This window comes from Meleagris gallopavo, chromosome 3 (genome assembly GCF_905368555.1).
Source record: "Meleagris gallopavo chromosome 3, MGAL_WU_HG_1.1, whole genome shotgun sequence".
Lineage (NCBI taxonomy): Eukaryota > Metazoa > Chordata > Aves > Galliformes > Phasianidae > Meleagris > Meleagris gallopavo.
Window position 1 is genome coordinate 82,063,857 of NC_139406.1, and position 13,103 is coordinate 82,076,959.

Sequence of the window (13,103 nt, forward strand, 5' to 3'; positions counted from 1 at the left end):
GACAATCTAGCCTTTTGCTGGGACTTGCTCCTAAGATGAATTTCAGCTCTGTGTAGAGTGTGAGTAGCCAACTTTTCCACAGAATGAGCAGACCCATTATCTTCCTGCAATCCCAACTGTCTTCCATGATCTTCCATGATCTTGACTATCTCCTTAAACCCTCTTTCCTTTTTTCATCCTAGCTCCCCTTCTCATCCCACCTTAAGGTCACCTACTTTCCTCCTCTTCTCTTTCCCCAGGATGCTCAGCTCTTCCTTCTGGCCTGCTCCCCATCTCTGCAGTGGCTGACACCCTCAGCACAAAGTGGAGAACGATAGTCACTATTTGATATCCCTGTTGCTACACAACTATGTTTCCATATTGTAAGGAAACTTGCCAAAGTCCTGTTCCTCCTATAGCAAATTGAGAGCTATCACCAGCTGGTAACAACTTGCAGACACAACTTGCTGACTGGGAAATATTCCTGACAGCAGAAAGAAAGCTCAGATTATCAATCCTTGATATCATGAAAACTTTAAATCAAATCCATTCCTGCATCTGGTTAATGATCAAAGCAAACCACTTGAAAAAAAAAAAAAAAAAAAGAAAAAAAAAGGGAAAAAAAAAGAGAGAAAGAGAGAGAGAAAGAAAAAGAGAAAAAAGAAAAGTTTTGATTATTTCCTGATAGATTTAATAACCTGGAATTAAGAAGAGCATTTAGATCAAGTTAGGAGACTAACTCATGGCCACCAGTGCAGCACGAATCAAAGACCCTTCTTAAAACAAGCCACTGTGACTGCCCAAAGTTTCCCACCAAGGCTGAATCAGGACACCAACCTCCCTTCACAGTCCTGAGCAAATGGAATGTCTCTGAGTTCTAACCTCTGTCATGGGCAGGGTGCTTTCTATCTTTCTGTTCAAAGTCCCATCCAACCTGGCCTTAAAAACTTCCAGGGACAGGATATCCACGGCTTCTCTGGGCAGCCTGTCCCAGTGCCTCTCCATCCCCTGAGTAAAGAATTTCTTCCTTATTTCTAATCTAAACTTACCCTCTTCCAGTTTAAAACCATCACTTCTTGTTCTTTTGTTTGAAAAACACTTGAAATACAAGGTTGTTCATAGACAACATACATTCACAAGAGGAAAGTCCTACTTCATGAACTTAATTTCCTTTTACGGCAATCTTATCCATATAGTTGACAAAGGAAGCCAGCTGATGTAAACTTTTTGCATTTCAGCAGCTTTCAACATTGTTTCTCAGAGTAACTCTCAGGACAAAATGTGTAGCATATAGCTAGAAAAATACATAATAAAATGGACAAACAAAAACAGTTGGCTGACAGGTTGGGCCCAAAGGGTTATAGTAAATGGGGTAACATCAAGCTGGTGACCAGTCACTAATGGAGCCCTCCAGAAATCCATTTTAAGGACAGTTCTCTTTAATGTTTTCATAAATGACCTGAACACAGGACTTAAATGTGTATTTTTGGAAATTCTCTGATTCTTTTCTCACTTTCAGGCTGTTTTCAAATTGTTTCCTCCTTACCCCCAAAGTTGAAAGTCCTGTGACAGAGACAGACTTTAGCAGGTGCTTTGCTCCCTTTATGTCTGCCATATCAGAATGGGAAAGGATGTTAGCTGAACACTGGATATCTTCAGAAATCATTCAATTTCAGAGAAAGCTACCAGTCTACAAACTTTTCTGCATTCCCACTACATAATCTTTTGGATTTGTGAATTGGGTTCATAGCTGCTTACAATTGCCATCTCTTTGTTGTTTGTTAATACTGTGTTTGCTTCCCTACAAAGCCATGGGAACCATGAGTAGCCAGAAACAAATGGTTGGGCAAGTGTGAGGATAATCTGGGACACAGATTGATTTTCAAATCTATCAGATAGTAAAGAGGGAGGGGGAAAGAGGAGATAAATTGAACTATGTCACATGAAACACTTGTTCAATGACTCTAAGTAGGCTAGCGTTGCTCTCCTTTAATGAAATAGTTGGTTGTTTCATGGCAATAAAATTCAGAGAATTTTAAAAAAATTATCTTAATTTGAAAGAGTTTCTACTATGCTTCCTGGAGAGTGTTTGGTCATTTCTAGTTCAGTCAAAAACCCTGATGAATTACTGATGCTTTCAGTAGGACTGTTTATTATTTAGACATAAATGGTGAAATGGCCATCACTTTTTTTTTCCTCCCTCCAACAAGTGCAAAAAATCATCAACCAAAAAATAAACAAGTCAAAACAAGACGTTACATTCGACTTTCATGTTAGATCATTTTTACGTATCAGCTCAGCACAGTCTCAGCTCAGACGTCAGTTGTGACTATGTAAGAACAATATCTACACTCTGGTCACCTTATCCACCTAACATGTATGTGCAATGTTTATGTGCAGTAAAGCTGCCCTTTTTTACAGCACTCTGATGAAATTAATAAATTACAATTTGAGAAATTTAGGCATGGAAAGAAGCAGAGGTTTCTGAAAATGTGGTTCACTGATCTTCATTGCCTTCGGGCCTGGCCAATGAATCAAAGTAGTTGTCTGCATAAGGTTGTTTGTTGTGTTTTTCTCAATCACTAGGAAAAAAAGATAACTTTAAAAAAAAAGAAAAGAAAAAAAGAGTTAAATTTGCCAGGTAGTTCAATTACAGCAAACAATTTGATTAGCTCCACATCTGGGTTTCCTGGCCTTTTTTCAGTATAAGACAGCTGGCTTGTCTTGAAAAGGTGTTTTAATGCAGTTCTATATTCATTTCTGTTAGGTGTTGTACATTAATACTTCAAACATACAGTGCTGGCAGGCATTATGACCAGGGCCTACTTTTTAACGCAAAAGATCACATTTCTAAGTATTTTTTAAAAGCTTGCATTACCACAGTTTTTGTTGGGCGGGATAAAATGGGAGGTATTAAGTAAACAAAAACACCTGGTAGCCTCCATTGTTGGCATAGGATGTTTACCATTTGTAGATCAAGTCCAAGTCCTTGGCAAGTCATCCAAAAGCAGTTAAATTGAGAGCTGTATTTTTAATAATTTAATCAGATACATTTAAACAAATATCAGCTTTTTAAATAAATATTTCAACAGTAAGGGCTCCTGAAAAAAGCCAGAACAAGCAATACTTTAAATGCCTGGAGACTGGAGAAAAGATAATGTAGAATAAATGAACTTGTAGTTCTCACTCTTTTTATCATTTAAAGAGATTTGAAGAGGCTACTTTAAAATATATTATTTCTATTTGCTTCAATTGCATGTAATTTTATAGCTTTTGGACTGAAAGAATGGTAGTACCAGCCTCGTGTGGAAGAGGAAAGCAGCACTGCTTCTGCGGGACATTAGTGACTAAGATCACCACTACTATGTTAGTTCCCCCCAAATGCATCTTCCCATGTCTGTGTGTGTATGCATGGGAACTTAGGAATGCAAAAACTGAGGGTTTATTCTGGCTCCATTAATGATGGAGCTATTCCTTCTAAAAGTTGTTGACACTAAAGTGGTTCCTTGGCGTGAGTCAGTGACATTTGTTCTTAAACTAATAAACTCTGAAGAATTTTGGTGCTTAAACCTTGGAATGAATTTTCCAGTCCCATTTACATTTCAAAATATCATTACACAAACCTGAGAACCTTTGTGCATTTATTTTCATAATGTTCTGTGAACTGAGAAAGATTCTGTAGAGAAAGTGCCTTCCATTAAGACAAAGTCTAAATTATAAAGCTGATGTTGGTGGGTCTTGTGGTTTGTGAGGTGATGTCAGCTGCCAGTGTAATCTTCTCTGTTAGTTTGTGTACACAAAAATAATTACCACAGTTGTGACTCTATGTTAATGAGACCTATGCTAACCGGCCAAGTTATTTGTTTCTACAAATCCCAGAAGTAGCTATTAATCTTCCCTAAATTAGTGATCATAGGGTTAAATATTTCTAAAACCCCAATTTCAAATTTAATAGAAATTCACAGCTTCCTTTTCTTGCAGATTTTTTTCTTTTTTCCATAAACACTACAGTATTTCCTGGAATCCTTGACCTACAGCTTGGATATCCCAATTCAGGTTCTTTTCAAAAAAATCTGCAAAGTATGAGTGTAGGACATTTGAAAGCAATTTTATTTGCTATGGGCAACTGGAGGAAAAAACTTTGGAGGAGCGTTAATAGCCTCTCATACCTATTGAACCAGTTTCTAGTTTTCATGTATCTTAACTTTTAGTACAGAAATAGAGAAGTGTGTCTTGTCCACTCAAAGAATAATGAAGCCCAGAATAACTAGGACAATTGCAGGTACGACCTGTAATTACAGTGCTGTGTAAAATTTGCCTGTCTTACTCTTCAGTTTTGCTGAAGCCTTTCACTGAAGCCATGAGGTGTTAGCTCTGCTAGGAATCTTGCAATAATTATACGGGGAAAAAAAAAAAAAGAGAGACACTCTTGGGCTTCTATTCTGTTGAAGCACTTTTTCAATATATTATTTGGTTTCCAAACCATATCCAAGGAGACATAATGCCAGAACAATAAAACATTCTTCCTTGTTTGTAGAACAATTGGCCTCTCATGGCAAAATATTACATGCAGTGGAAGCCTATGCTCAACATGTAGCAAAAACTGTGGAGAAGAAAAACCCAAAATAGAATCATGTCTAAACCGAAAAACACTACTACGGCAAGGCATGTTGGTGAGGAGGAGAGACCAAAACATTAGTCTTGATTCTACTTCTCATCAAGATATTAGGAAGGCTTCTGAGCTTCCACTCCATGTAAGTGAATTTCTACTTATAGAAATATTTCTGAAGACAGAGAAAGAATGAAACTTCTCTAAATACAGTGAAAAGAAAATAAATGGAAAAAAAAAGTCCCTGAGTTGTACTGCTATTTTTCCATTCTTCTCTTTCATCTGGCTGACATTTAATTTTGTTTATTATTAACAGAATCTCTTTGCTGTAGCTCTCCCAGTCATGAGAGAGCATAATGCAGAGCATACACGTTTGTCATGAGACCATAACTGTAAAAATTCAATTAAAAATATAACATTTGATCATAGTCAGGAACAGAAATGCTCTGCTGTCCCACAATAAGCCCTGAAAAAGTTTGGCTGCAAGATGCTGTTCTAGCCACAGCCAAGTGGCAGAGACCATAACAGCTCCAGCATGTCCCTATCTTCAGCATCAGCTGGAACACAAGAGAGGCTGATTTAAGCAAATCTCGTAACTAGTGCCAAAGGCTGTCCTGCACATATTTAACTATGACTTTGTAGTGAGCAGCCTCTGCAGAAACTCAGGAATGCTCAGTGTAAGAATGAAGGATCTGCCATATCAGGTCAAATCTCAGGTCCAGCTTGGTACTCCAGAAGTGCAGTCAAGGCTGTTTGGAACAGAGCATAAACCAGTATACATCTCATTAGGTGAAGCCATTCAGCCTCCAGCTTTTTTGATTCAGCATTATGAGTACAGATGTGCTTGATAGACAATTATTTAACACATGTTATAGATGTAATCCCTGAGAGATTCTCAAGCAAAATGGTGTTGTTTCTTTTAATCAAAAGTCAGAAAAATGGCAGGACAGTGAGGCTAAACGAAAGCATACAGGAAGCATTAGAAACATGACTGGAACTGGCTAAGCCTTCCAATCCTTCTTGAGAAGGATACTGACATCAGCATAGTCTAGACAAATTCTATGAAGTTCGGGGAGGATTCTCTAACATACTTAAGCGTGGTTTTGTTTTTTTTTTTCCCTCTATATATTTTTGCACTATTTTGGAAGAAAAGACATTATCCTGTATTTTAGTCCTTATTTGTTTGAGTTGTTGATCCACAGATCTAATAAAAGTACTGAGTGTAACTTCACACTGACGCTGGAGGCCACAAAGATCATATGCTCTTAAAGACTGCATGATCTAAAGTTTTCTTATAGAGGCCAACAAGCATCTAAGGCAATGGGACAAAACTGTGTAGAAAAGATCTCACAAGTGCTGGGCAGTTCTAGTCACAACATTTTAAATGAAATATTGTTGGTGACTGTTATTCTGTCAATGCAAATTGTTTTCTTAAAGTTAAGAGTTTCAACAAAGTTTACTTCTATAAGAGGTTTCTAAACACTGGTTCATTTGTATGCGGAAAGAAACTCAAATTTGATTTTTAAAAACTATTTTCAGCCCTACAGCAGTCATAGCAACACAATTTCATTTAACTGAGCAATTGAGGGGCTTCGTTTTCCTTCCAATCTAGAACAACATGTTTTTAACCTTGAAGACCGATGCCAAACAGGATTGTCCTTCTGAAGACAGCTCTCTATAGCAGGATTGTTCCCTGCATGGTTGCTCCTTGACCTGCTGTCAAACGCAAAATCAAACACCTGTGGCAGATACATAAGGCTATGTGTGCACCACTGTTGATCCATCTGCAATATATTACATCCTAATTTATTACTAAGGGTGATTTTCAAAGGGGATTCATTAGATGGACAGAGTCCATTGCACAGTTAAGAAATTGTTTTTCTTCCCACCATTCTAATTTTCTCTTCTTCTCAGGTTTCTGTTTCTTTTCATGCTATGGCAGGGATATTAAGTGCTGATGAGACAATATTTGGTTCAAAACCAGTGAGTCTTTTCTGGGCAATTAATGTGGGTGGTGAGCATTAGCTGACCCAAATTTTGTGGGTTGGATAAACCAGAAGAAGTGGTTAATTATATTCTATAGCCCATATCTAATAAATGAGGAGCGGAATTTCTCGTTTATACAGAATAAATCTCAGAGTTCTGGCATTGTCCTAAGAGAAACTAAGAATTAATTGTCTCTTAAAGGAATAAGATTTTTCACATAGTTCTCTGTGTGTTATATGATAATTTGCTGTGGGAGACTATAAAATGGCTCGTAATGGTTGATAATACTTTGCGTTAGAAACAGGTTGCTGCCTTCTAGGTTTTCCTAGGGCTACACCCATGGGAAGATATACCTTGCTAAGGGCCTGCAACAAGTTTTCTCTTCAGATTGTTTTCATCTCTTTTTCAGAAAACAGGTAAAAAAATCAGTTGCAGTTGTCCATGCCAGCAGATTTTAGCATTGTGGTTTTATTGTGACATGCAGTATATTAACCCGCATAAGGAATGTGTAGAGGACTACATTTGCTTCTACTAAATTTAAATCTCTGCCCAAAATAAAGCTAACTCACCTGGCCTGCCCTGTCTGCAGAAATAAAATGATAGACACATGTTTTTACCTAGGCTGGAATTGTTGAAAGTTTCCTTCCTTAACATGTTTAACTTGAGTCATACATTCAGTATTCACTGTTGTAGTATAGAATGTAGAGCACTTCTGCTTTTCTCCAGGGTAAACCACAAATGCTGACCCTTCATACCATAGATTAACAGTTTATGGAGAAATCCAACGGCTCAATCATGAAGTTGAGAGTACTTAGAATCTGTTGTGACATGGTTTTTGAAATACTTTCCTTTCCCTGTCCTTCAGCTGCATCAGGCACTGCTACACCAAGTAAAAATTTCTGTCATTTAAAATACAATGCAAAAGCTCATGCTGATCAGTTCTCTGTTGCTACTTGAGGTTTTGATGACGAAGATTTTTTGCCATCTGGTAACAAGTTGCAGCTCCTGTCTGAAGAAGTCCCTCTGAGGTTAAGGGCTAATGATATCAAAAATGAGGCTGTCTGGCTTATTGTAAGACTGTTTGGCTTAGATCAAGTTCTTTGATGTGAGTGAAACTGCCTCATCTGGGAGAGGAAATGACTTAAAAGTGATGTAGCAGTTCTTAAAGGGAATCAGACAGTGGGAGATGCATACAGCTTGACTGTCTTGCATGCTGCATTTAATTGGTATTACTGTTAACTCGCCAGATCATGAAAGGGGGAACACAATTTCAGAACAGCTTTTATTATGCACTTTGCTAAAAATGAGGAAATAAAGTGAGTGTGCGGAAGGCAATGATGTAAACAGAGGAGTTTTCACTTTATCATATCAGTCATCACTTTCTCTGACAGCAGAGCTCCCCTGACTCAGCCATGCGTTGGGGAAACCGGGGCAGACACGGGTGAGCTGTGAGCCCCCACCCTGCCCATGATGCAATGAATGTCTCCCTCCTGTTGCGTCTGGGAGGGGGCTCATTTCCAGAGAAGTCTGCCCAGAATCCAGGGGCTGACTGATTCCTTCAGACGCAAAACTTTGTAAGTCCCTTGTGTTATGAAGGATATTCCTGAAGTGCCCCTCCTTACACTCCTCCAGCAGCCAGAGGTGTGTCTGCATGTAACTGTAAGGCATTTTCCCCCCACGTAGTCCAGCTGGCAGACCTTCAAATAACCAGTGCAATCTGCTGGCTGATGTGCAGCGTGAAGTCAGCTTCCATCAATCAAATGTGCTGGGGAGCACAAGAGAGGCAGGAAAGGGGTGTCTCCGGGACCTGCTGCAACTCAATATCCTTCCCTGCTGTCGCTGAACCCAGGACACCTGCCTGCTGCCCTGTGTAGTCTCACCCACTTGTTGAGTATAAAACCTTGAACTATGGAAGGTGTACCTGAGGACTAGACGTACTGTTGGGAAGCTCTTTAGTCCTGACCTTCAAAATTCATGGTATGTTTTGAAAATCCCTTAACATAAAGATGGAGGTAATGTTAATGCTTTCCAGGAAAAACTCTCCTGGATTCAGCTAGTACAGAACAAATTTTATTCATAGAGAGTTGTTTGATTCTAAGTTTTGTATTTTTGATGAAAATAACTGTGATAACACAGCACTGTTTTGTTATTGCTAAGTGGTGCTTACACAGAGTCAAGGATCCTTCTGTTTCTCATACTGCTCACCCTGGGAGTAGGCTGGAGTTGCACAAGAAGTTGGGAGGGGACAGAGACAGGACAGCTGGCCCGGAACTAAAGAGGGGAATTCCATGCCATATGGCATCATTCTCAGCAATAAAAACTGGGGGAAAAGGGGACATGTTCATAGTGATGACATTTGTCTTCCCAAGAAACCATTATATGTGTTGAGCCCTGCTTTCCTGAAAGTGTCTGAATAACTGCTTACCAATGGAAAGTGACAAACAAATTTCCTAGCATTGCTCACACTCCCAGCTTTTGTTTTACTTAGTAAACAATCTTACAATCTTTATCTCAATGCATGGCTTTTTTCACTTCTGCCTTTCTAATTCTCTATCCCATTCCTCTGTGGAAGAGAAAGGAAGTGTCTGCATGGTGCTGATTTGACTGCCAGAGCTAAATGACTTATGTTTTCTTTTTTCTTTTTTTTTTTTCAAAAAAATTATATTTGTACCCTGGCTTAATGGAGTGAGCATACATACCAGGTTCTATTTTAGACTCAAGATATCTCTCCTTGCCTAGTGCTGGTCTTTGGGGGTGCAAGTTTCCATAGGTTCTGTCTCATTTGGCTTTTACGGATGTCTTGATATTCATAGTGCTGAATTATGTTTAGGCAACTGAATTCTTCCACCCTGGAATTAAAATTATTTAAACAAACTCTGTTTAGAAATAAAGGTATGGAACAATTCTTCTATTTCCTTGGGAGCCCAAGGTGGTGCAAACTTGTAGGTGCTGTAAGTTTGCTACTGGTTACAATTTTATTCAAGAGAGAAAGAAAAAAAAAAAAGTGAAATTGCATCTTTCAATATGTATTGTTTCAGATCTTGTCATTCATTGTTCAGCCATTTCCCCATCCTCCTAGCAATCACATTACACTATGAACAGTAGAATTAGAGTTGTTTTTGTATAATTAGAGAACCAAAAACCAAAACTTTATTATCCCTAAAGTCCTGTTGTTCTGAGTGTTTAACAGTTGCACAGCAATGGATTTATCAACTCCTTCATAATCTTTAGTGAGAAGGAGCTGAACCAAGGAGGAAGGCTTATAAGCAGATATTTAGGTACCAGACCCACTGAAACCACTAGGGAACTAGACGTTTCACTACTTCTGTGATTTGGGTCTTTGGTTTTTTATTATGGATCTCACTCTCAGATATGAGCTGTAGATGTACTGCAGGCATCTGAATTTTAACTGCATGAAATCAGCCTGGACCAGCTACATAATGTAGTAGAGTTTTACTTGAAACCAGAGCCAGTGATGTTGTTATTTATCCTTCTCAGCTTACCAGGGCTTCTTTTTGGAGAGTGAGAATGTTGTCTTCCTAGTATCTGCACATCTGTGTCAGAAGTTAATGCCAACCACCCATAGAAAAGTGGTAAGCACTAACAGGATATGGGTGGCCAAAAAAAACCCCAACAAACAGAAAAACAAAAAATAAAAAAGTAGGAAGCAAGTACTAATAGACATACTATTGAAGTTTGGAATAAATTATAAATCCTTTCTTGGGAGAGATACTTGCTGTAAATAGCTGGGAGAAATCTCTAGTGATGTACTTCAGTCACCTCCTGATTCAGTTGATCTGTTTTCTTTCTGCTAGAATCATGATGGGGAGAATGAAATGTTAGACGTTTAACATTACCGACATCAATCTAGAGCAACATGTTAATTACTTAAAACTCCTGGCTAGGAGGAATCCACAGGACCCCACAACCTTGGAGCTGTTGCCATCTCCCCAGTTACTCATTTTTTTCACTTGCTATTCTACATTTGTTAACAAGTCAGGCACTAAGGATGATAGGTTGTTTCTTTGTGAGCTCCTGGACAGCTTTCTCATTCTCATCCTTGATACATACCGAACTTGCTAACTTGCTGTTCACCAGCAGCTTCCACACATGAGCAGCAGCTCAGTGGCTACCTGTACCCAGCTTGTGTAACGTGTTGTGCCTGTTCACTGTGAACATAGATACCTACAGGTTGAAAATTAAATACGTTCCCTACAACTTCTGTGTGCTTCTGAGGAGCAGTTGTACGTTGTACAGGCCATTCTGGCAGAAGAGACCATCATTCTTCGAATGTTGCAAAGAAACCATAAATTTCTGATACTGGAAATCTCATGCACTTTTTGGCTTCAGTGCTTACCAGTTACTCACAGTTTTTCTGTGCCATGTTTCTGTTGAGAGAGGAAACTGATAGAGCCATGCAAAGTCTTTGTGCAGTCCTATGTATTTGCCAGAAGCGTGTGCCAGGTCTCAAAAACTGAAAACAAGCAGGAGGTGTTTTCCTTACTGGGAAATCCAAACGTGCCAGAAGCTTGTTGCTTGTCTTTTTCCAAATTCAGTATTTTGCTTCTCTGGATTTTTCCTGGCCTTCTCTCACACACCTCTGCTCCCGGTGTTGCAGTCAGTCCAACTGAAATCCTTTCATCCTCTGCAGCTCAGCTATTCTTAGCCACTGCTGTAGTGACTGGCGCTTTTGGCAGAGACTTCAGCTGTCTCAATTACCTCTATCCTAAGGAACATTTTTTGTTCCTTCTACTTAATCTTTGTGACCGATACTCAGTAAAACCTTTTTCCAGAAGATAGCTTTTGTCACAAGGAGAATGATTACAGGACTTATGTTATATGTTAGAAAGGAATCAAATGAGAAGATAACAGCAGCCCTTTTAGTCCTTCTAATCTATGAATATTCTTCTCAGGCTGATGTCAGTTTTAAAATCTTCCAGACAACCACTGAAATTAAGGAAGTAAATATATTTTCCGGGAGATCAGGTTCTGATTTTCTTTGAAGTAAAAATATTCCCTTTTGCACTATGAGCCCAGGTCAGTATGAGTTTGATTGTAACATCACTGGCCACAGAGGCACTGCTAGGATGGATAATGGATGGATATGAATTTCATACATCTTGCCCCAGTCTTCTCTCCTGATACATCGCTGTTCCTCACACTGACTGGTGTTTTAGTGTATGCACACGATCACAGAAAAAATCAAGTGAGATCTCTGACAATCCAGTCCACATCAAGCTGGCTCCCTGCTAAGAGCTTGAGAAAGAGTCAGTTTCCTCAGAGTCCTCTTCAGTTCTGTTTTGAGTATTTCCAGAGAAGTGTCCTACAAGAAAGCTATGTCTGAGTCACCCACTGGATCTCTTTTTTCGTATTAGCAAGTAAACTATTTATTTCTATTTCTCAAATATCTTTCCTTAGCATGGCACTCACCCCGTGATGGTTGGACCTATGTAGCATATGAGACTGTATCAACATCCCATGGGGAGTTCGTATGTCACTTTGGTGAGAGATGGCAACCATCTCTCCGTGACCTGATGATTAAAAGCTTTGAAGTGTCCTTTCGCCTTCGTATGCACTTGGAGCTTGGTGTTTACATCTGCCTATTCTGCCTCTATAAACTGAGAAAGCCTGAATCATTAGCAAACTGCAGTGCCTTGAGTTGGAAGGCACCTTAAAGGTCATCTCGTAATAACTCCCTGCTATGGCATGTTTGCCACCCACCAGCCTAGGCTATCCAGGGCCTCATCCAACATGACCCCAGTGCCTACAGTGATGGGGCACCACATCTTCTCTGAGCCACCAGTGCCAGTGCCTCACCAGCCTTTCTTTAAAAAAAATAATAAAAAAAATTCTTATAATATCTAAAATAAATCTCCCATCATTTAGTTTAAAGACATTCTCCCTTCTCCTGTCATTATCAGACCATGTAAAAAGTTGCTCTCCCTCCTGTTTATAAGCTTCCTTCAAGTACTGGAAGATCACAATGAAGTCTCCTCAGAGCTTCTGTGATCTTTCCTCACAGTAGAGGTGCTCCAGCCCTCTGATCATCTTAATGGCCCTCCTCGGGACCTGCTTCAACAACTCCACATCCTTCGTGTACTGGGGGCCCCAGGCCTGGACGCAGTACTCCAGATGGAGTCTCACAAGGACAGAGCAGAGGGGGACAATCACCTTCCTTTCCCTGCTACCTCTCCTCTTCCAATGCAGCCCAAGATACTGTGGGCCTTACTGGCTGCCTAGTGCACACTGCTGGCTCGTGTCCAGCTTTTCGTCCACCAGAATCTCCAAGTCTTTCTCTGTGGGGCTGCTGTCGATGAATTCTTTTCCCAGTCTGGGATTGCCTTGATTCAAATACAACATCTTGCACTTGGCCTTGTTGAATCTCATTAGGTTCACATGGGACCACTTTTCAAGCCTGTCCAAGTCTCTTTGGATAACATCTCTTTCTTCTTTTGAATCAACTGCACCAGTCAGTTTGGTGTCATCTGCAAACCTACTGAGTGTACTAATCTATAAATCACCTGCCTTC

At 39.6% G+C, this 13,103-nt stretch overlaps 2 long non-coding RNA genes across 15 annotated transcripts in view; both read left to right on the forward strand.

Annotated features, from left to right (window-relative positions):
- LOC146544790 (uncharacterized) overlaps nucleotides 1-13,103 on the forward strand; it is a 120,501-nt gene that overhangs the window by 46,142 nt on the left and 61,256 nt on the right. The window lies entirely within an intron of this gene.
- The window catches only part of LOC146544792 (uncharacterized), an 18,285-nt gene continuing 5,182 nt past the window's right edge, over nucleotides 1-13,103 (forward strand). The window contains exon 1 of the long non-coding RNA XR_014882675.1: nucleotides 1-8,551. This is a non-coding gene — a long non-coding RNA (uncharacterized LOC146544792). The remainder of the gene's footprint in view (nucleotides 8,552-13,103) is intronic.